Below are 21,633 nucleotides of genomic sequence, written 5' to 3'. Positions count from 1 at the left end.
GTTATGGGACCTGGAACCAGGGAAGTACATGTTGGAGTGGATCTAGTTATTCTACTAGAGAAGGCAGTATATATGGCTGGAAAGGGGAAAAATTTATTGGCACGGGATGTTAAACTTGGGGCTTAACACCTTGACAAGGCTAGTTCGGGGAAAATACAAGATAAGTCTAGAGCATCTTCTAGGGCCAGAAAGTAAAGAAGCACTAAAAAGGAAAATAAATAACTAAATCAGTGGGCACTACCCATTTTCTGATCACTTCTTGTCCTAATTTTTCTCTATAGGAAAAAAATTTATAAAATTGACTATTATAACCATTTATTATCACCAACAATTATTTTTCATGTAAGGAATAGTGAAAATATTATCACTAGAGCTAGGATGACCCATGTATGAAGAATATAAGAAACTAGAAGTTATAAATCTATCTATGAAAAGTGAGGAGTCTCTGTACAAATTCCACTTTATAATTTCATGATAAATAGTACTTAAAATATTATTTTCCATACAGTGTGATCCATAAATTTTATGCCTGATGTTTATAAATCTAATATGTAATTTAAAGGAGAAATAGTAGAAAATATTGTCAAATGATATACACTTGACCATTTGTATGAATTACAGTAATATGTAATAACATAATTGGCTATTGAGAGAGCTTTAGTGTTTTTCTGTTAATTTTTTACTTTATACTAAAAAACTCACAGAGAATGCATAGTTTAGTAAAAACTAATTTTCTTCTGACAGCCTATCACCTGAAATATCCATTAAGTAGTATATCTGATTCAATAGTACACTGAAAACCCATGTTTCTAATAATGCCCTAAGGCACTATAGTGCCTGGAGTACATCTTTTGAAGAGATAGCTTTTCAGACATAGAAAACCAAACTATAAATGGAAGCATTTGAAGCAGTAAAAAATGTGCTAAATACAAATGTATGTTTTTGAATGAGCTTTGAAAAAATAGCCTGAAGAAAAAAGATAATACCACAAGTAGTAAGCTTTGTTATATACCTTAGAAACACCAAGTGTCCTGTATTCCTGCAATAGTCCTGGCTTTTCTCCTAACTGCCTGATTTTGTGCAAATCTTTTCATTAAAATTTCTAATACTTATTATTTTTCAGGAACCATATATTAAACATATTGCCCAAGATCATACAGCTAAGGAGCAGTAGATTTGAACCCAGGAAGTTTGGTTCTGGAGACCGGGCACTTGTCAACTTTACTACAGCCTCTGTGAGTCTTAACTACTCATCTGTAATATAAAGCTACAGAGCTAAGTTCTTTTCCTCCCTGATTCTATAAATAAAAATAACATAGAAGAAGAAAGAGGTTGATAAGCCCTTCACTTTTTTGTGGTACACTCGCAGAGAAGATGGGTATTCAAGTTACTCCTTTTTAATAATCCACTTACTAAGAGAAACACATTTTTCCCCCCAGGCTCCTCTAGGGTACAATTTATGGCAGCAGTGCAATGTCACACCTGCAAATTGTCATTGCAGCAGGTATACTTTGGTAGTAGACTAGTGGCTAATCTGAATGCAGATCTCTTAGGATTTATCCTGAGTAGGGAATGAGTCACAGTGTAGTAGAATATCAGAGAGGAAGAAAACCCAGGCTGCCTCTATACTAAACGCTTTTACTAACTTGGATTTTGTCAAAGATCCAAAGACAAGCTTCAGAAGATATGAAAACTTTGGCAAGCAAACCGTACCCTTGAGTAACATGCAATAACTATATAGCCTTTTGTCTTTTAAAATTATTTATTTATTTATTTTTGGCTGTGTTGGGTCTTCGTTGCTTGTGCGGGCTTTCTCTAGTTGTGGCAGGTGGGGGCTGCTCTTCGTTGTGGTGTGCAGGCTTCTCATTGCAGTGGCTTCTCTTGCTGAGAAGCACGGGCTTCTAAGCGCACAGGCTCTAGGCACGTGGGCTTCAGTAGCTGTGGCTCGCGGGCTCTAGAGCTCAGGCTTGGTAGTCGTGGCGCATGGGCTTAGTTGCTCCGTGGCATGTGGGATCTTCCTGGACCAGAGCTCAAACCCGTGTGCCCTGCATTGGCAGGTGGATTCTTAACCACTGCACCACCAGGGAAGCCCTATAATACCCTTTTATCTCCATGTATCAGAAACTGAAGAAATTTAGCAGTAATTTATTCTAAATGATCTTATAGTCTACTTATGCAGAAAACCTAAAAGTTGTGAGTATCTGCTTTCCTGTCCTTAGTATTTTGCTGTTTGTAACAGTGACGATGCATCTGTTTTCCTTTCTGAGAAGGTGATCATCTGTCAAAAATAATGCAGTAAATTAATTTATATCAGTGACTTTTCAAATTGCAGGTTGCAAACCCTTAGAGAGTAGATTATGGAATCTATATAGTGGATTGTAATCCATAAATAATTAAATAGAGTTGAAAATAGAAGAATGAATCATATTTATTAAGTACATATATTGCTTCAAGAGTTTTGTCCTTATTTTGGATCTAGTCACAAAAGTTCAAAATCTATCAATTTAGAGTGTTTACAGAACATAGGCTTTAAACACTCTGGTTGTTCACAATATTTTCCTCTGGGTAACTAGTTAATATCTAAAAGATTCTCAGCGATTAGTGACTGAAGAAGATTTGGAGGGGAATCTCAAACTCAAATGTGTCTCTGATGCAGCTTAAAAACTAAGGAAAGAAGTATGGCCTTCTACTTTTTTCCTCAATTTTATTTATAAGTTTAAAAAGATAGATACATAGATAGGTATATAGAGAGATAGATAGGTAGGACTTACAGAGTTATAGAGCCTCAAATTTTAAATATATTCATTGGAGGTGGTCCGTTTCCACGGTATGTAGCTCTTTTTCTAATCTATAAATTAAGATGCTTTGGGTTGTAAGTACAAGTAAGCTCAACTCAAGCTACCTTAAACAGTAAAAGGATATATGGCATACTTCTGGTAGTTTGATGTAGAGGTTGACAGTCTCACAGTGTCATCGGGTTTCTAGCTCTATTTATATATGGTTTTCTTGCTCTGCCATCTTTTAGGTCATCTTGATTCAAAGACATCTGTCCTTTTTGTATATGAAATGACTGTGGGTATTACAAGTATCACAGTTACAAACCACAAAATCCAACACAAGAGAAAATACTCAATGATTTATGACACTATTCTAGATATTTTCCTCATTTTATGAAAATTACAGAGTTTTTTGCAGTCTGGATTTTGATAATTGTATTCCCATGCTCCCATCTGTCTCCTGTATTGTCTGTGAATTACATCTAGAAGCTTGGTTACATCCAGGTTCAATTATTGGTAAGAATATTTCATAAATGGTATTATAGTATTCTTCTGTCAGGAGAAGCATAATGCCTGCTTGTCTCCATTTCGTGATGTTAGAAGCCATTGATGAACATTGCCGAAATCCATGAGTGATAATCCAGTTTTGCTTTTACTTCCATATTTTATAGCTTTTGAATTATCTCAATTCAGCTATTTGGATACCAAGAAGAACTGTTTTTACAAGATAAATGCTTGATTCTTTTCTTTGATTTAGCTGTTTTCTGAATACTTGGTCCTCTAGCAGTCTCCAAAGATGACCAATGAGATTTTCTAAAGTATCTTTCTGAACTCATGGATTAAAAATACTTTATGTGTATTAATTCACTGCAGTTTCCTCATTGATGTTCGATGTGTTCCACCTTTGGCCAGTGGAGTCTCTTTAAGTTGTTTCCTAAGTCTTTTGACATGACCTTTGTCGTCATTAATAGCTTATTTGCTTTCTGGTATGACAAGATGTTCCAGGTTCATCTTGGGCATTGCTTGCTATAGACATAGAGCTAGCCATTTCTCCAGTAAGTCTTGGTTTCTCTTAGTGGCAAATGTTATTTAGAGACCACTATTTGGACACTAGAAGTGCTCATTGCTAATGGGTTGGGTATATTTTTCTAGTCCTTTTAAAAAATACATCATGGTTTCATATGGATACTTGCTACTTGATCTCATACATTTTATATCTGTTTCCCTTCTAACACAACACAAAGTGGTTTTCAGTGATTTCAACATTCTCATTTGTTTTTTTCCCATAAAATGTACAACAGACTCTGAATAAATTAACAATACAACGACAATATGATTACTAACAAGAGTTTAAAGGGTATTTTTGTTTTTGCTGTTCTTTTTAACCTTAGAGTATATCCCAGCAAGGATATACAGCCAAATTCCCATGTTTAAAGCCACTTTAAAGTGGTTTCTATGTATTATGCCACCAAACTCGATACAATTAGGCTCATTGGTTTCATTCCCCTTTCACTTTGGGGGAATTTTTTTTTTTTTTTAATGCTTCTGAGGTTTCAACTTCAAATCTATGAATCAAGATATACTCAGAGAGGTCTGGCCTCTATTCTGGTTCCCTCTAACCCATCACCTCTCCCCCCTTATAGAATAACCATTAAAAAATTTATAGTTTGTAGTTCACACTTCCATTTTTAATATAAGCAAATATGTATAAATGGTCATATCCTCTCATCTTAGGTATAAATGCTAGCATACTAGAGCTAACAGAAAGGATTCACTGTCACTTATAATTTAAGGGGTCTTACCCAGATTTACTAATAAATAAAGGGTTCTTATTCCAGATTTACTAATGATTTCAAGGATATAAAATCAAAAGGCTCACGCAAATCAAAGAGAAATTTAGTCCATCCTGTGTGGCTATCTTGGTATTTCCTTTCTGCATTGGATACATTCTCTGGCCAGTAATAGATGAGGTCTTTAAATGAGATTTGTGTCTGACCTCACATAGCAAACGAGGGGTTGTTTAAATTATGAAGCATCTCCATTTTGTATTTAGACTGGCAAAGGGCCTATGTGACATTTTCCCCAGAGCCATGCCTTATAAATCCATAGATTCAAGGGATAATCTTGCTAAGAGAATTCCACAGATAAGGGCACTCCTACTAGCAAATTTATTTAGCCTAAATATATTTAGACTATGTTTACAAAAATATTAGACTGCGACACCTGTGGGGTTTTTTTCCCCAGAGAATGTTCCCTTGGTGGTCAGAGAGAAGCAGATCATGGGCCAGCAGCTTAGAAGGTGCAAGAATTTCCTCTACAGAATACCTTAACAATGACCGTGCTGCTTCATACGTCTTTTAAATTGCTTTTACCAACTCAATTACTCTTTTTCTTCCTTTATCCACAGGAATTTGAACCTTTTTACAGTGTGTTGATGGAAGCATTTGAGTATAAGTTACTGAGACCAAATTCACTGCCTTCTCTGGCCAGTTAGTTTCCATAGGTGTTGTATCTATGGGGAGGTTTAATTCAGCTTCCTCAAAATACTTTCTCATCCTGGGGAATCACTGTTTGCATAAATCTTGCTTTTTATTTAATTGTATAAATAAACTTACAAATTCTTTGTTATACCACACAGCTGTAGAAGAGAAATTAATTTTTGACACAGCATGTATTAGTTAATATTATAGGATCATTCTATTCCTTCTCAGCAGAAATGACTTCTCCTATACCACATTCCCTATTATAGGGGTGGTGACTAGAGTCCATTGTTCAATAAATTCTGGATCCCATTTGGTTTGTTTCAGATTTTATGGTACAGGTTTTTACAGGTGTCATTATGTAACATTCACCTCTGCTAGGGAAGACACAGGTTGCTTCTGTATCCAAACCTCCATACCTGCTGGTTTTAAGAACCCAGGTAGCTAACTCAGGAATCTGATTAAGGCATCTGCTTACAATTCCGGTCTCTTTTCAGAGCTGGAAACCGATTTTTTTTGGTGAACATCCCCATGACCCACATTCTTCTTAATTTCCACAGAGATTTTCTTAATTGAGTGCCACATAAGGATATTCTCTATGGTCTAATGATCTAGGGCGCATTTGAAGTTGACTACAGCCCAGAGTCTGCAAATATCCAAATGCTCCTCTGAGATCAGGGGCCCAGTTCTTCTCCCACTGCTAAACTAGCAGCTCTCAACTCTGCCAAATTTGCAGCCTTGCCTGTTCCTTCTCCCCTCAAGGTTTTTTCTATCAGCAAGGCACATAGCTGCTAATTTCTAAACAGTAACACAGCCTCAAAGCAGGAACTCCCTTTAGTGAACCAGGCAGCTGCTTGTCTTGGCTGGGGTAAGAATCACAGGGCTTGGACCACTGAGCAGTGTAGGGAAGGGAGATCCTTGGAGGGCTCTCTCATTGGCTCTGTGAGCAACATGCTCTCGTATTCAGTGCGCTCCCCCCAAACTTCCCACCTACTGCACTCTTCCATGTAGCATTGCCTCTTAGTCAACTTTGCTATGCTGCCTTTTCTCTATTCAATATCCCTCTGGCATCGTCCAAGGCAGGATTGATATCTAGCCTCAGAATTATCTGATGCTCTTCTGTGTTGGGGGCAGTTTGACCAATACCCAGTAACAAGCTAGCAGCTGTCTTTCAAATGGGCTTTAATGAACAGCTGCCTCTTAGTTTTGAAGTCCAAATCCAAGAGGTCTTGCTGTGTAGGCCTATTTGATTTCTCCCAAAGGCTTCACATCTACGTATATTCTAGGAGGTGAATATTCTTAAATAATCTGAGCAGCTGGATCATGAGGTCTTAGTTGGGCTCCCTGCGCCACCATCCTCTGCAAATCTTTTTTTAATTCTCAGAACCCCACTTAAAATAAGATTTATTTTTGATAACTTTGTGATAGGGGCTAGCAATATTCTTATAGGAGCAATGTGATTTTGCCAAAACTCAAATCCTAGCTGTGAGATTCTTGCTTGTTAGAGACAGTAACTTATTTCTCACAGTTTAAGGAATGTCTCTTGTTGCTCCTGGAATTTCTTAATTGGGCTGGACTTGAATTTTAGCTGGATTTATCATCCATCCTCTATCTGTCATAAAGGTGACTGTGATTCTTAACTCCTCTCGACCTTTCTCCTCTGAGAAGTCAATTAGCATAATAGCATCTATGTAGTTCACTAACTTGCTCTTAATGGTTGTTTAGTACAAATCCCGACTCACTAGATTATGGCAATATGCCAGGAAGTTTAATGTGCAATATAATAATATAACACTGATTTCCAGTCCATGAAAATGCAAACCATGTCTGGCTAGATTTTGAATCTGGGATTGATAAAAAGGCATTGCGTTAGATGTTAAGTTAGACGCATACTGGCATAATAGACTGCCTTGGTCTGTTGCGCTTCCTGTTTAGTTTTGAAGTTTAGGTGTAACTGAAGCAATCAGAGGAGCCACCTTGTTTGATCCTTGACAATCTATTACTTTCCTTCAGGAAACTTCTGCCTTATATAGTAGCTGGGACTGATTAAAGGGGGTTAATGGGAATCAAAACTCCACCTTAACCTTTTCCTTAATTAGAACAGTGATCTATTATTGCCCTCCTGGAATTCTGTATTGCTTAGAGTTAATGCCTGGGGAGGATTCAGGCAATTCCAAAGGTTCTCATTTAGCATGGCTAATTAAAACTGGGTGAGAGGTGGATTTAGGCAATATCCCCTGTGAAAAGAACAAAGGCAGCAAGTCCCATGTTTTCAGCTACAGGACTTAATACTAAAGGGGGCTATATTTTAGTCAATAGACATCTCCATTTTATATTCAGATTATTACATTGATTATGTGACATTTTCCAAGGACCCATACCCCACAAATCCAAATCTAGCATTTTCTTTTTATCATAAGCAACCTTAAACCAACCAAATACATCCTGCGGAAAGTATTTCATTGACAAGGAAATGCGAGCAAATATCATTATTTTACCAGATTTGTCACGATGTGGTTTACGAGGAGATTTGATTGGGTCACTTTCTTTTTACCTAGGACATTCCCATATAAAAGAAGAAAGTAGATTGCTGTTCTGCTGCTGAACTAGTTACTTCATACAGACTTTTGTATTTTTGCCAGTATATCTTTGGAATATGATCCTAGGAATAGTATTTTCTGAGTCTAAGGGCAAACACATACACACTTCTGCTAGAAAGTACAAAATTATGTGCCATAGGGAAATTTGTATTTCTACCATTAAAGTATGACAGTTCCTGTTATCCCACAGCTTCTCCAACAGAGTATGTTATCACGCTTTCAAGATTTTGCTATTCAGATAGGTGAGAAATGGTATCTCAGATAATTTGCTCTTAACGTTACTATGATCTTTTTGGACATCATCTCACTTGTTTATCAGAATTTTACAATGTTGATCATTCCCTCCTAGATGTCCCTCCCTTCGCTCGGGGATATAACTTTCTCAGTTCTCCTTCTAATTCTTCTTGGTTTGTTCCTTCTTTTTTCAAACTTTAAAAATGGAATTTGCCAAGATTCAATCTTTAGACCTCTTCTTTCTATATATTTACTCCCTTGGTCATCCCAGTCAATATAGTGATTTAAAATACAGTGTACGTGCTCATGATTCCCAAGTGTATGCCTTCCTCCTCCTAGTGTGTGCATGAACATATGCACACCTCTTCGTATTGCCCCTAAGCTGTCTAATGAGCATCTCATATTTGCATGTCCAAAGCTGAACACTGTTCAGCCACCATACCTGATATTTCCCAAGTTATCTTAAATGGCAAGTCTTTCTGTAGTTCAGGATGGAAATTTCTTTGTCATTTGACCCAAATCCAATTCATTGACAAATCTCATCATCTCCACTTTTGAAATATCTATCCAGAATCTCACCACTTCTTAACACCTTCATTACTACCACTCTTACCCAAACCACTGTCATCTTCCCTGGATTATTGAGACCCTAAATTATTTCAGTAGTCTTTGAACTGGTCTCCCTGCTTCTCCCTTTGCCTTGCTCCCCTGCACCCCAACCCCCATGCCTATTCTCTAAACAGAAGCCAGAATCTACTTTTTAAAAGCAACATTTTTCAGGTAAGATTCACATAAAATAAAATGTACTCATTTTAAATGTACAATTTGATTACTTTAAAATATCCCCTGTGCCTATCTGTGGTCAATTCCCACTCCCCCACTCAAACCCAAGCAACAACTGATCTATTTTCTGTCCCTACAGTTTTGACTTTTCTAGAAATTTCATATAATTATATACTATGATTTCAGTCTTTGTGTCTGGGGTCTGTCACTGACATGATGTTTTTGAAATTTATTCATGTTGTTGCATGTATAGGTAGTTTGTTCCTTTTTATTGCTCAGAAGTATTCCATTGTATGGATATACTACAGTTTATTGATTCACCTGTTGATGGACATTTGGGTTGCTTCCAGTTTCTGGCTATTTTACATACAGGTGCTATGAATATTTGTATACATGTATTTTTGCAAACGTAAGTTATTAATTCTCTTCAGTAAATATCTAAGAGCAAAATTACTGGATCATATGGTAACAGTACGTTTAGCTTCTAAGAAAATGATATATTGTTTGCTAAGTGGCTTTACCATTTTATAGAACTAACAGAGAGTTCTAATTGTTCCACATTTTCACCAACCTTGATATTGTCAGTCTTTTAAATTTTAAACCTCAGATATTGGTGTGCTGATTTCTCAGTGTGGTTTTATTTTGTATTTCTTGGCTGACCAGTGATTATGAGTATCTTTTCTTGTGCTTATTGGCCATTCAAATATTTTCTTTTGTGAAGTATCTGTTCAAATATTTTGCCTATTTTTGTCTTTTTATAATTGAGCTGTTTTAAAAATATATTCTGGATACAAATCCTTAGACAAATATATGTATTGCAAATATTTTCTCCTAGTCTATGACTTGGCTTTCTTTTCCATTTTCTTAAATGTGTCTTTCAAAGAGTAGATTCTACTCTACTAGTTGAATAGATTCTTCTCAACTTCTACTCACTGAATTCACAGTCTACAACTAGAATATATTACTTTACTCTTCTAGCCACAGTATATTATTTTTGCTTCTGTTAGTCAGTTATATTTAATTTTTTTTAAAATAGAGAAGTAATTTTTTAAATCTCCCCCCGTATTTCTAGCACTTTTCATTCTTTTGAAATCTAAGTTTTTTTGTTTTTCAATCTGGCATTATTTTCTTCTGCCTCAAGAACTTCCTTTAATATATACTAGAGTATAGATATGCTGGGAGGAATTCTCTCATAATTTTCTTGTTTGAAAAGTCTTTAATTTTTGAAAGACAGTTTCATTGGGCATGGAATTCTAGGTTGACTTTTCCTTTCAGTATGCTAGAGGTATAATTTCATTGCCTTCTTGTTTGCATAGTTTCTGATGGAATGTGCTATATTCTTGTTTTGTTTTCCTTTGTGTATAATGTGTCTTTATTTGGTCACTTACTTTTGTGATTTTCTTTTTATCACTGAGTTTTGGCAACTTGCTTATAATGTGCCATGGTATGGATTTCTTGGTATTTATCTTAATTGGGGTTTTGTTGAGCTTCTTGGGTCTCTGAATTTGTAGTTTTAATAAAACTTGGAAAGTTTTTAGCCATTGGTTTTTAAAAATACTTTTTTTCTGTTCTATTCTCTCCTCAGTTAAGCCTGCTTGAGTTAGTTACATGGGTCATTGAGATTCTATTCATTTCTTTTCCTGCCTTTTCCTCTCTATGCTTTATTTTAGAGAGTTACTATTGCTATGTCTTCACATTCACTGAGCCTTCCTTTGCAGTGTCTAAGCTGCTGTCAATTCTACCAGGTTAAATTTTCATTCCAGATATTCTAATAGTTACCTATTGGTGCATATAAAATTACTCCCCAAATTAGCATCTTAAAACAACATTTTTTATCTCACAGTTCCTGTGGGTTAGGAATTTGAGAATGGCTTAACTGGGTGGTTCTGACTCAAGGTCTCTCATGAGATTGTAGACAGGCTGTTAAAGGTGCCGCAGTCTCATCAGAAGGCTTGACTAGGGGATGATCTGCCTCCAAGCTCGCTCAACTGGCTGCCCACACTCATTTCCACACCACATGGGCCTCTCCACAGGGCTGCCTCATGACATGGCTGCTGACTTGCCCCAGAACAAGCAATTCAGGAGAGTAAGAGAGAAGTGTGCACACCTGAGACAGAAGCTGCAGTCCTTTAATAACCTACTATCAGAAGTAACATTTCGTTACTCTAACAGATTGATCCTTTTGAAACTTTTAAAACCTCTCCCTGTGCTGAGTTCTGGAAATTGCTTCCAGGCCAACAGCTGGTTGTTGTCTAACATCTGATAATGCTGGCTTCATATAATCTATCCAGTTTTTCTACTTGTTTGTGACAGGACCCATAGCAAGCCCTGCATGAAAGTCCCATAGCAATTACCCCTTCATGGGTAGAAGCAGAACTTCAGAGACTGTTTTATAATGTGAGGTCATGCCATACCTGCTCAGCAGTGCCAGTGGCTTGCCATCTCAGTTATTGGTCTCAATCATTTATCTTTCAGACCTCATGTATAACTGGTCTTCCTCTCATTCTGCATGTCAGCTTCATCAACTCCCCAAATATAATTAGCACCATCTTGCTGCAAGGTCTTTGTTCTTGCTGTTAACACTGTCTAGAACACACATTCTCCAGATATATGTGGGACTAATTTCCTCATCTGAATTTAAATCTCTGCTTAAATGTTACTTAGGCTTACACATAGGCTTTCTCTGACTATGTCATATAAAATAGCAAGTTCCTTCTTATTCATCCTTTATTTTACTTACTCTGATGTATTTTTATTAATATCACTTATCACCACCTAGCATATTAAATATTTTTTATTATATGTCTCTTCACCTTACTCAGATATAAACTCCAGGTGAGATATTCCCTAGAACCATGCCTGACACAGTAGGAACTTGATACATATTTGTTGAATACTTGAATATGCAGCAGATAGAAAATTTGTTTTTATAATATGGGTAAAGAAATGTTACATTTCTTTAAAATGGATCAGCTATTCCAAGACCACACCTACCTGGCTGACAGGACACTCACTATCAATCATGTTTCAGGGGTCTTCTCACCTTTCCTAGGATGTTTTAAGAGTTCTAGGAGTCTTACTTAGTGCTAAATATTTATGGAAGTATTCTCTGTTCTTTCATCTACATTGGTTATTAGTATTTTGATAGTACAAAACCACAGTGTTCCCTTGAACTCATGACTCAACTGCTTCCTATTCAAGCTCGGACACAGAAGTCTTTTATTTTCTTTGTGGTCAGCCTCCTCAAATTTCTCTCCCACCCAGTCAAAGGCTCTATCACATCCCAAGGGCTCTGCATAGGAGTGTCATGGGTTTCCACCTCCATACAAAATCCTCTAATTCCCTAAACCTCTGTCTATAGTTTTCATTCAGAAAACTCTCTAAACCGTCCGTCTTTCCACAGGTTGGCCACTTAAATGGTTCTGAGCGTAGTCTTGTCTGCTTGTACACACACACACACAAATACAATTGGACATGTTGATTGAATTCTAGGTTCCTGGGAACTTCTGCTTTAGGTCCTACAGTGCAACAGTGAAGAAATTCAGAGCTATGACACATAGCCTGGCTATATTCTGGTGAGTGGGAAAGGAAATTACCACACCTTTTTTTTTCAGTTTTCTCTCACAGAGTGGACAGATCTAAATTAGTGTCTTTATAGAGTAATCGGTCCAAACATGAGTGAATTAATGAATGAAAACCTTTTTCTTAGAACATACACACATCCTAGCCAACTTTCAATGTTCTGTTGCTAGTAAGCTCTCTTTCCAAAAATTTTATAAGAAATTTTTTTCTGCATGTCTTTTTTATTACACTTTATCATTTTTGCATTTTGTCTTATCCAATTATCTCCCAACTAAACTGTGAGCTTCATGGGGACATGATTTGTGCCTAATTTGTCTTTTACCCACTATAGTATAAGCTAACTATTTTGTTTCAGGAAGCCCTAGAAATAATTTTGAATAAATGAAAATAATTTAATTAATGAAGATCTGTTCCCAGTTTTAGTTCAGGAGATATAACAAATGTCATATTAAGACTAAAGTCAGATTGTAAGTTAAGAGTTGCTGAAAATGCTTCCTCTAAACTTATGCAAATAATGAAAAGATAAACAGAATTTCCCTCCATTAATAGCACTATCATACTATTTTTTTTCTTTTTTTGGCTGCGTTGTGTCTTCGTGCTGTGCGTGGGCTTTCTCCAGCCACGGCAAGCGGGGGCTACTCTTCCCTGCAGTGCGTGGGCCTCTCATTGCGGTGGCCTCTCCCATTGCGGAGCACGGGCTCCAGGCATGTGGGCCTCAGTAGTCGTGGCTCACGGGCTCTAGAGTGCAGGCTCAGTAGTTGTGGCACACGGGCTTAGTTGTTCTGCGGCATGTGGTGCGGGATCCTCCTGGACCAAGGCTCGAACCCATGTCCCCTGCATTGGCAGATGGATTCTTAACCGCTGAGCCACCAGGGAAGCCCTCTCATACTATTTTAAAAGAACAAACAACCTTAAAAGAAGTAAGCATGGGCTTCTCTGGTGGCGCAGTGGTTGAGAGTCCGTCTGCTGTTGCAGGGGACATGGGTTCGTGCCCCGGTCCGGAAAGATCCCACATGCCGCGGAGCAGCCAGGCCCGTGAGCCACGGCCTCTGAGCCTGCACATCCGGAGCCTGTGCCAGTAAACATTATTAATCATAAACTTTCTAGTAAATAATGAAACTTAATGCCTTAACCTTGATAAGATATATTAAGTTATAAATAATGTTGAAAATGTATTTTTGTTTTAAGTTTTTAAAAGTGAAGGCCATCCTGATTCTAACTCTTATTGCAGCATGCTGTGGAGGCCCTGCATGCTTGCTGCTTTTTTTTTTTGCTGCTTTTTACCAAATGGGTATTTGACTTATTTTTTGTCATTTTCCAATTCTGCAGGGATGTGACTATTTGTTAGGGAGGGTCATAGTTCTTCCTGTCCTATGGAAACTTTGCTTGAGTAATTTTTTTCTTTTCTACCATGTGTTTATAATAAAATTGATGCTATAAAATTTCTAATAGGTATTACAGAGAAATGGAATATATTGGTTATACTTGTAAATATTTCTAATTATTAGCATTTCAGATAAAGTTTTATTGTGAAAGGATTACATTTAAGTGGCTGTCAGTTTGGGATAAACTTTTTCAGGAGCACCTGCAGAAAATTCTAAAAGAATTTTATTTCAAAAGATGAGAAGGAAAGCTGGATGCCGGAGGTCCTTTTGCTAGTAAATAGTAAGCAGAACAGTTTAGAACTGTTGAAGAGTGTTCAGCATCAAACCTGTGTCCATGAGACATACAGATTGGTATGGGTAAATCAGAGAGGTTTGATATTCTGTAAAAAAAATTCTACATTAAAGTCCAGTAGTTTGAGTCAAAACTGGAGCACATTATTACTCCTGAATTTATTTAAAACCATGTGTAGACTCAGAAAGAAAAAGCAAGTATGTGACATGCAAAGAAAGAACTTTCACCTAAAAACCTAAAATATTTTAAAATTATCTTGTATTTTTGTTGTGATCTTGGGAGTCCTTCAGAAATATTTTGCCTGTTAAAGGTGACCAACTAATAATTACAGGTTGACTTCAGAAGAGTAAACAAGAGTGAGTGGGCATCATAACTCGGATGCATTTGTGTGCAAATTAATTCTGTCTTTCTTTCTTCCTCCTTAATTACAAAGAGTAAAGTTTCAAATCTTGAATAGGCATTTAGTTTGAATGTATTCTATCCAGATAGGAGGAAAATATGTCTGTGTTCTCTAAATATGTTTTTTACAAAAAATTTTACCATATTATAGCCTCATTCCAATTCGGATTACCATGGGACAGAAAAATTAATTGGGTGCTTTGGAATGACTTTTCTTTTTCATTCTTTGGGCTCATGGCTTCATGTAAACATATGCTGCAAGACTTCTAGAAATTCATGAGAGTTTCTGTTCTTCAAGGATTAAAAGTTTTTAAGTGATAATTTTATCTTCCTACTTTTAACAGATGTTTTCTTTTTATTATTCATCTGCCTCCTTTCGCTTTAAATTTTTTATTTTTAAATTTCCTTGCATTAATCTTGAGCTCTTCAGCTAAGATTTTCTAAGAAACTCCAAAAAGCAAGACACAAATGTTGACATAATTTTAATTGTAATTGTTTATTAGCTACCCAAAGACTTGGAGGGAGCCTTGAAAATTGTTTATAAAAATCACCATGCCGAGGGTGGGGTCGAGATGGGGCCTACGCATAGGCCCCCCACCACTGCCCAAACCCTGCCCTTGCTTAGGCCACGCCCTCCACAACCACGGCCTTTTCCACTTTTTTTTTTCTCCTCCTCTTTTTTACTATTGTGGTTCTGTTTTACCTTCCAGTTGTTGTTTCATCTATATTTTTATATTTTTTCTAACATCTGTTAGTTTCCTAGTCTAATTTTATTTTTTACTTTGTTATTCTTTTTTTTTCTTTTTTCTCTTTTTTACTATAGTGGTTCTGTTTTACCTTCTGGTTGTTGTTTCATCTACATTTTTATATTCTTTCTAACATATCTGTTAGTTTCCTAGTCTAATATTACTTTTTACTTTGTTATTGTTCTCTTTTTTTTGGCACCCCTCATGGCTTGTGGGATCTTCAGCCAGGGGTCGGGCCCAAGCTCCTGCAGTGGAGCTCCGAGTCTGAACCATTGGACTAACAGAGGACCTCATACCCCGGGAATATTCATCTGTGTGAGGTCTCCCCAAGGTCCTCATCTTGGCACCAAGACCCAGCTCTACCCAACAGCCTACAAACTCCAGTGTTGGAAGCCTCAGGCCAAACAACCAGTGAGACAGGAACATTATCCCACTCATCAAAAAGAAAAAAAAAATTAGACAAAAAAATATGTCACAGATGAAGGAGCAAGGTAAAAACCTATAAGACCAAATAAATGAAGAGGAAATAGGCTATCTACCTGAAAAAGAATTCAGAGTAATGATAGTAAAGATAATCCAGAATCTCAGAAACAGAATGGAGGCACAGATTGAAAAAACATAAGAAATGTTTAACAAAGATCTTGAAGAACTAAAGAACAGACAAACAGAGATGAACAACACAATAATTGAAATGAAAAATACACTAGAAGGAATCAATAACAATAATAGGCAGAAGAACGAGTAAGTGGGCTGGAAGACAAAATGGTGGAAATAACAACTGAGGAGCAGAATAAGGAAAAAAGAATGAAAAGAATTGAAGACAATCTCAGAGACCTCTGAGATGACACTAAATGCACCAACATTCAAATTATAGGGGTCCCAGAAGATGAAGAGAAAAAGAAAGGGCCTGAGGAAATATTTGAAGAGATTATAGTGGAAAAATTCCCTAACATGGGAAAGGAAATAGTCACCCAAGTCCAGGAACACAGAGAGTCCCATACAGGATAAACCCTAGGAGAAACACACCAAGACACATAATAATCAAACTAACAAAAATTAAATTCAAAGAAAAAATATTAAAAGCAGCAAGGGAAAACAAAAAATAACATAAAAAGGAATCTCCATAAAGTTATCAGCTGATTTTTCAGCAGAAACTCTGCAGGCCAGAAGGGAGTGGCAGGATGAAAGTGATGAAAGAGAAAAACCTACAACCAAGATTATTCTGCCCAGCGAGGATCTCATTCAGATTCGACAAAGAAATCAAAAGCTTTACAGACAAGCAAAAGCTAAGAGAATTCAGCACCACCAAACCAACTTTACAACAAATGTTAAAGAAACTTCTCTAGTCAGGAAACACAAGAGAAGAAAAAGACCCACAAAAGCAAACCCAAAATAATTAAGAAAATAGTAATAGGAACATACATATCGATAATAACCTTACATGTAAATGGATTAAATGCCCCAACCAAACATCACAGACTGGCTGAATGGATACAAAAAAAGATGCGTATGCATGCTGTCTACAAGAGACCCACTTCAGACCTCGGGACATGTACGGACTGAAAGTGAAGGGATGGAAAAAGATATTCCATGCAAATGGAAATCAAAAGAAGCTAGAGTAACAATACTCATATCAGGTAAAATAGACTTTAAAATAAAGAATGTTACAAGAGAAAAGGAAGGACACTACATAATGATCAAGGGATCAGTCCAAGAAGAAGATATAACAATTATAAATGTTTATGCACCCAACATAGGAGCTCCTCAGTACATAAGGCAAGTCCTAACAACCGTAAAGGGAGAAATCAACAGTAACACAATAATAGTAGGGGACGTTAACACCCTGCTTACACCAATGGACAGATCATTCAAACAGAAAATAAATGAACACAAGCTTTAAATGACACAATAGACCAGATAGATTTAACTGATATTTTTAGAACATTCCACCCCAAAGTGGCAGAATACACTTTCTTCTCAAGTGCTCATGGAACATTCTCCAGGATAGATCACATCTTGGGTCACAAATCAAGCCTTGGAAAATTTAAGAAAGTTGAAGTCCTGTGAAGCATCTTTTCTGACCACAATGCTGTGAGATTGGAAATCAATTACAGGAAGAAGACTGTGAAAAACACAAATGCATGGAGGCTAAACAGGGCACTGAAAAAATTAAAGAAAAAAATTTTAAAAACATACAAACAAATGACAATGAAAACAGGACAATCCAAAACCTATGGGATGCAGCAAAAGCAATTCTAAGAGGGAAGTTTATAGCAATTCCATCTCACCTCAAGAAACAAGAAAAATCCCAAACAATCTAACCTTACACCTCAAGCAACTAGAGAAAGAAGAACAAAGAAAACCCAAAGTCAGTAGAAGGAAAGAAATCATAAAGATCAGAGCAGAAATAAATGAAATAGAAACAAAGAAAGCAATGGCAAAGATCAATAAAACTAAAAGCTGGTTCTTTGAGAAGATAAACAAAATTGATAAACCCTTAGCCAGACTCATCAAGAAAAAAAGGGAAAGGATTCTAATCAGTAAAATTAGAAATGAAAAAGGAGAAATCACAACAGAAACCACAAAAATTCAAAGGATGTAAGAGACTACTACAAACAACTATATGCCAAGAAAATGGACAACCACAAAGAAATGGACAAATTCTTGGAAAGGTGCAATTTTCCAATACTAACCCAGGAAGAATTAGAAAATATAAACAGACCTATCACAAGTAATGAAATTGAAACTGTGATTAAAAATTTTTGAACAAACAAAAGTCCAGGACCAGATGGATTCAAAGATGAATTCTATCAAACATTTAGAGAAGAGCTAACACCCATCCTTCTGAAACTCTTCCAAAAAATTGCAGAGGGAGGAAAACTCCCAAATTCATTCTACGAAGCCACCATCACCCTGATACCAAAACCAGAAAAAGATATCACAAAAAGGAAAATTATAGTCCAGTATCACTGATGAACATACATGAAAAAATCCTGAACAAAATACTAGCGAACAGAATCCAACAAAATATTAAAAGGATCATACACCATGATCAAGTGGTATTTATCCCAGGGATGCAAGGAGTCTTCAATATACGCAAATCAATCAATCTGATACTCCATATTAACAAATTAAGGAATAAAAACCTAATGATCATCTCAATAGATTCAGAAAAAGCTTTTGACAAAATTCAACACCCATTTATGATAACAACCCTCCAGAAAATGGGCATAGAGGGAACCTACTTCAACAGAGTAAAGGCCATATATGACAAATCCACCGCAAACATCATACTCAATGGTGAAAATCTGAAAGCATTTCCACTAAGATCAGGAAAAAGACAAGGATGTCCACTTTCACCACTATTATTCAACATAGTTTTGGGAGTCCTACCCACGGCAATTCAGAGAAGAAAAAGAAATAAAAGGAATAAAAATTGGAAAAGAAGAAATAAAAATGTAACTGTTTGCAGATGACATGATACTATACGTAGAAAATTCTGAAGATGTTACCAGAAAACTACTAGAACTAATCAGTGAATTTGGTAAGGTTGCAGGATGCAAAATTAATGCACGGAAATCTCTTGTATCCCTATACACTAACAGTGAAAAATCATAAAGAGAAATTAAGCAAACAATCCCATTTACCATCGCAACAAAAAGAATAAAATACCGAGGAATGAACCTCCCTAAGGAGGTGAAAGACTTGTCCTCAGAAAACTATACAACACTGATGAAAGAAATCAAAGATGACATAAACAGGTGGAGAAATATACCATGTTCTTGGATTGGAAGAATCAATATTGTGAAAATGACTATACTACCCAAAGCAATCTTCAGATTCAGTGCAATCCCTATCAAACTACCAATGGCATTCTTCACAGAATGAGAACAAAAATTTTACAATTCATATGAAAACACAAAAGACCCCGAATAGCCAAAGCAATCTTGAGAAAGAAAAACGGAGCTGGAGGAATCAGGCTCCTAGACTTCAAACTATACTACAAAGCTACAGTAATCAAGACAGTATGGTACTGGGACAAAAGCAGAAATATAGATCAATGGTACAGGATAGAAAGCCCAGAGATAAACCCACGCACATATGGTTACCTAATTTACGAGAAAGGAGGCAAGAACATACAGTGGAGACAAGACAGCCTCTTCAATAAGTAGTGCTGGGAAAACTGGACAGCTACATGTAAAAGAATGAAATCAGAACACTCCCTAACACCACACACAAAACTAAACTCCAAATGAATTAAAGACAAATGTAAGGCCAGACACTATAAAACCTTTAGAGGAAAACATAGGAGAAACACTCTTTGACATAAACCACAGCAAGATCTTTTTTGACCCACCTCCTAGAATAATGAAAATAAAAACAAAAATAAACAAATGGGACCTAATGAAACTTCAAAGCTTTTGCACAGCAAAGGAAACCATAAACAAGGCGAAAAGACAACACTCAGAATGGGAGAAAATATTTGCAAATAAAACAATGGACAAAAGATTAATCTCCAAAATATATAAACAGCTCATGCAGCTCAATATCAAAAAAAAAAAACAATCCAATTAAAAGGGTGGAAGACCTATAGACATTTCACCAAAGAAGACATACAGATGCCCCAGAGGCACATGAAAAGATGCTAAACATCACTAATTATTAGAGAAATGCAAGTCAAAACTACAGTGAGATATCACCTCACACCAGTTAGAATGGGCATCATCAGAAAATCTACAACAACAAATGCTGGAGAGGGTGTGAAGAAAAGGAAACCCTCTTGCACTGTTGGTGGGAATGTAAATTGATACAGCCACTGTGAAGAACAGTATGAGGTTCCTTAAAAAACTAAAAATAGAGCTACCATGTGACCCAGCAATCCCACTACTGGGCATATACCCTGAGAAAACCATAATTCAAAAAGACACATGGACCGCAATGTTCATTGCAGCTCTATAATAGCCAGGTAATTGAAGCAACCTAAATGTCCATTGACAGATGAATGGATGAAGAAGATGTGGCACATGTATACAATGGAATATTACTCAGCTATAAAAAGGAACAAGACTGAGTTATTTGTAGTGAGGTGGATGGACCTAGAGTCTGTCATACAGAGTGAAGTAAGTCAGAAAGAGAAAAACAAATACTGTATGCTAACACACATATATGCAATCTTAAAAAAAAATGGTACTGATGAGCCTAGCGGCAAGGCAGTAATAAAGACGTAGACATAGAGAATGGACTTGAGGACACGGGGAGGGTAAGGGTAAGCTGGGACGAAGTGAGAGAGTGGCATGGACATATATACACTACCAAATGTAAAATAGCTAGTGGGAAGCAGCAGCATAGCACAGGGAGATCAGCTCAGTGCGTTGCGACAACCTAGAGGGGTGGGATAGGGAGGATGGGAGGGAGATGCAAGAGGGAGAGGCTATGGGGATATATGTATGCATATGGCTGATTCACTTTGTTGTACAACAGAAACTAACACAGTATTGTGAAGCAATTATAATCCGGTAAACATCTATTAAAAAAAATCACCATGCCTGTTTACAAAGGTAAGCTATGATAAAGAAATATTTGCACCAAAGGGAGCACTGTTAATTTTATTTTACAAGCACATATAAGTAAATGTTAGATACCTTAATATATGCAGGGTAATGTACAAAAATTCTTAGTATATATTAAGTACCCTGTAACTTAATAATATTTCATATCTATTGAGCATCTACTGTTTTCCAAGGAATTTATAATCACTTTCTCACTTAGTTCCTCATAAAAACCTTATCAGATGGGTATCATCATCCATAAAATAGGGATATATAATTTGATCAAGGTCAAAGAACTGATAAACATAATGAATAGGATATTAATGCCAATAACTGTGTATATACAGTTTGCCTGAAGTTCACTTCTCCAGAACTGTACTTGTTCATTGTGAAAGAAAATTTTAAATACCAACACTCTAGTTTTAGCAAAACTATATTATAACACCATAAGAGAGTTCCACACATTTCAATTGCCTATAATGTGAGGACTCATGATTATGAAGTAAATGACAAGTGCCAGACTAGTTTCCACTACAGGTGCCAGCAGTCCTGCTGGGCCACCGGATTCCATCCCTATCCTGGCTCTTGCTGACACCATGTGGCAACAATCATTTGTGTTAATTTAATTATTGGGGGTGAGGCTTCGAGTCTTGTGGCTTTTGGGGCATCTAAACAGTGGCAGTGGCTCCAGTGATCTCCCAGTTAATTGGCACCCTTTCCTTAGCCCAATCCAGGAAGACTGGCCACAAGAATACTGGGGAAATGGGAACCACCTTCTGCCCTGTTATTTGCTCAGATGGCTTTGC

The 21,633-nt window shown here is 36.7% G+C and overlaps 1 protein-coding gene across 1 annotated transcript in view; it reads left to right on the top strand.

Moving 5' to 3' along the window:
- C5H4orf33 (chromosome 5 C4orf33 homolog) overlaps positions 1-13,385 on the top strand; it is a 37,572-nt gene extending 24,187 nt beyond the window's left edge. The window contains exon 7 of the mRNA XM_089911512.1: positions 1,124-13,385. The gene's annotated coding sequence lies outside the window, so the exon portion shown is untranslated. The remainder of the gene's footprint in view (positions 1-1,123) is intronic.
- Positions 13,386-21,633: the final 8,248 nt, after the last annotated feature.

Source organism: Delphinapterus leucas, chromosome 5 (assembly GCF_059928025.1).
Source record: "Delphinapterus leucas isolate spDelLeu-1000000601 "Yukka" chromosome 5, BTC_Dleu_Yukka2, whole genome shotgun sequence".
Lineage (NCBI taxonomy): Eukaryota > Metazoa > Chordata > Mammalia > Artiodactyla > Monodontidae > Delphinapterus > Delphinapterus leucas.
Note: the sequence above shows the minus strand (reverse complement) of the source record. Positions and strands in the feature narration are given on the sequence as shown.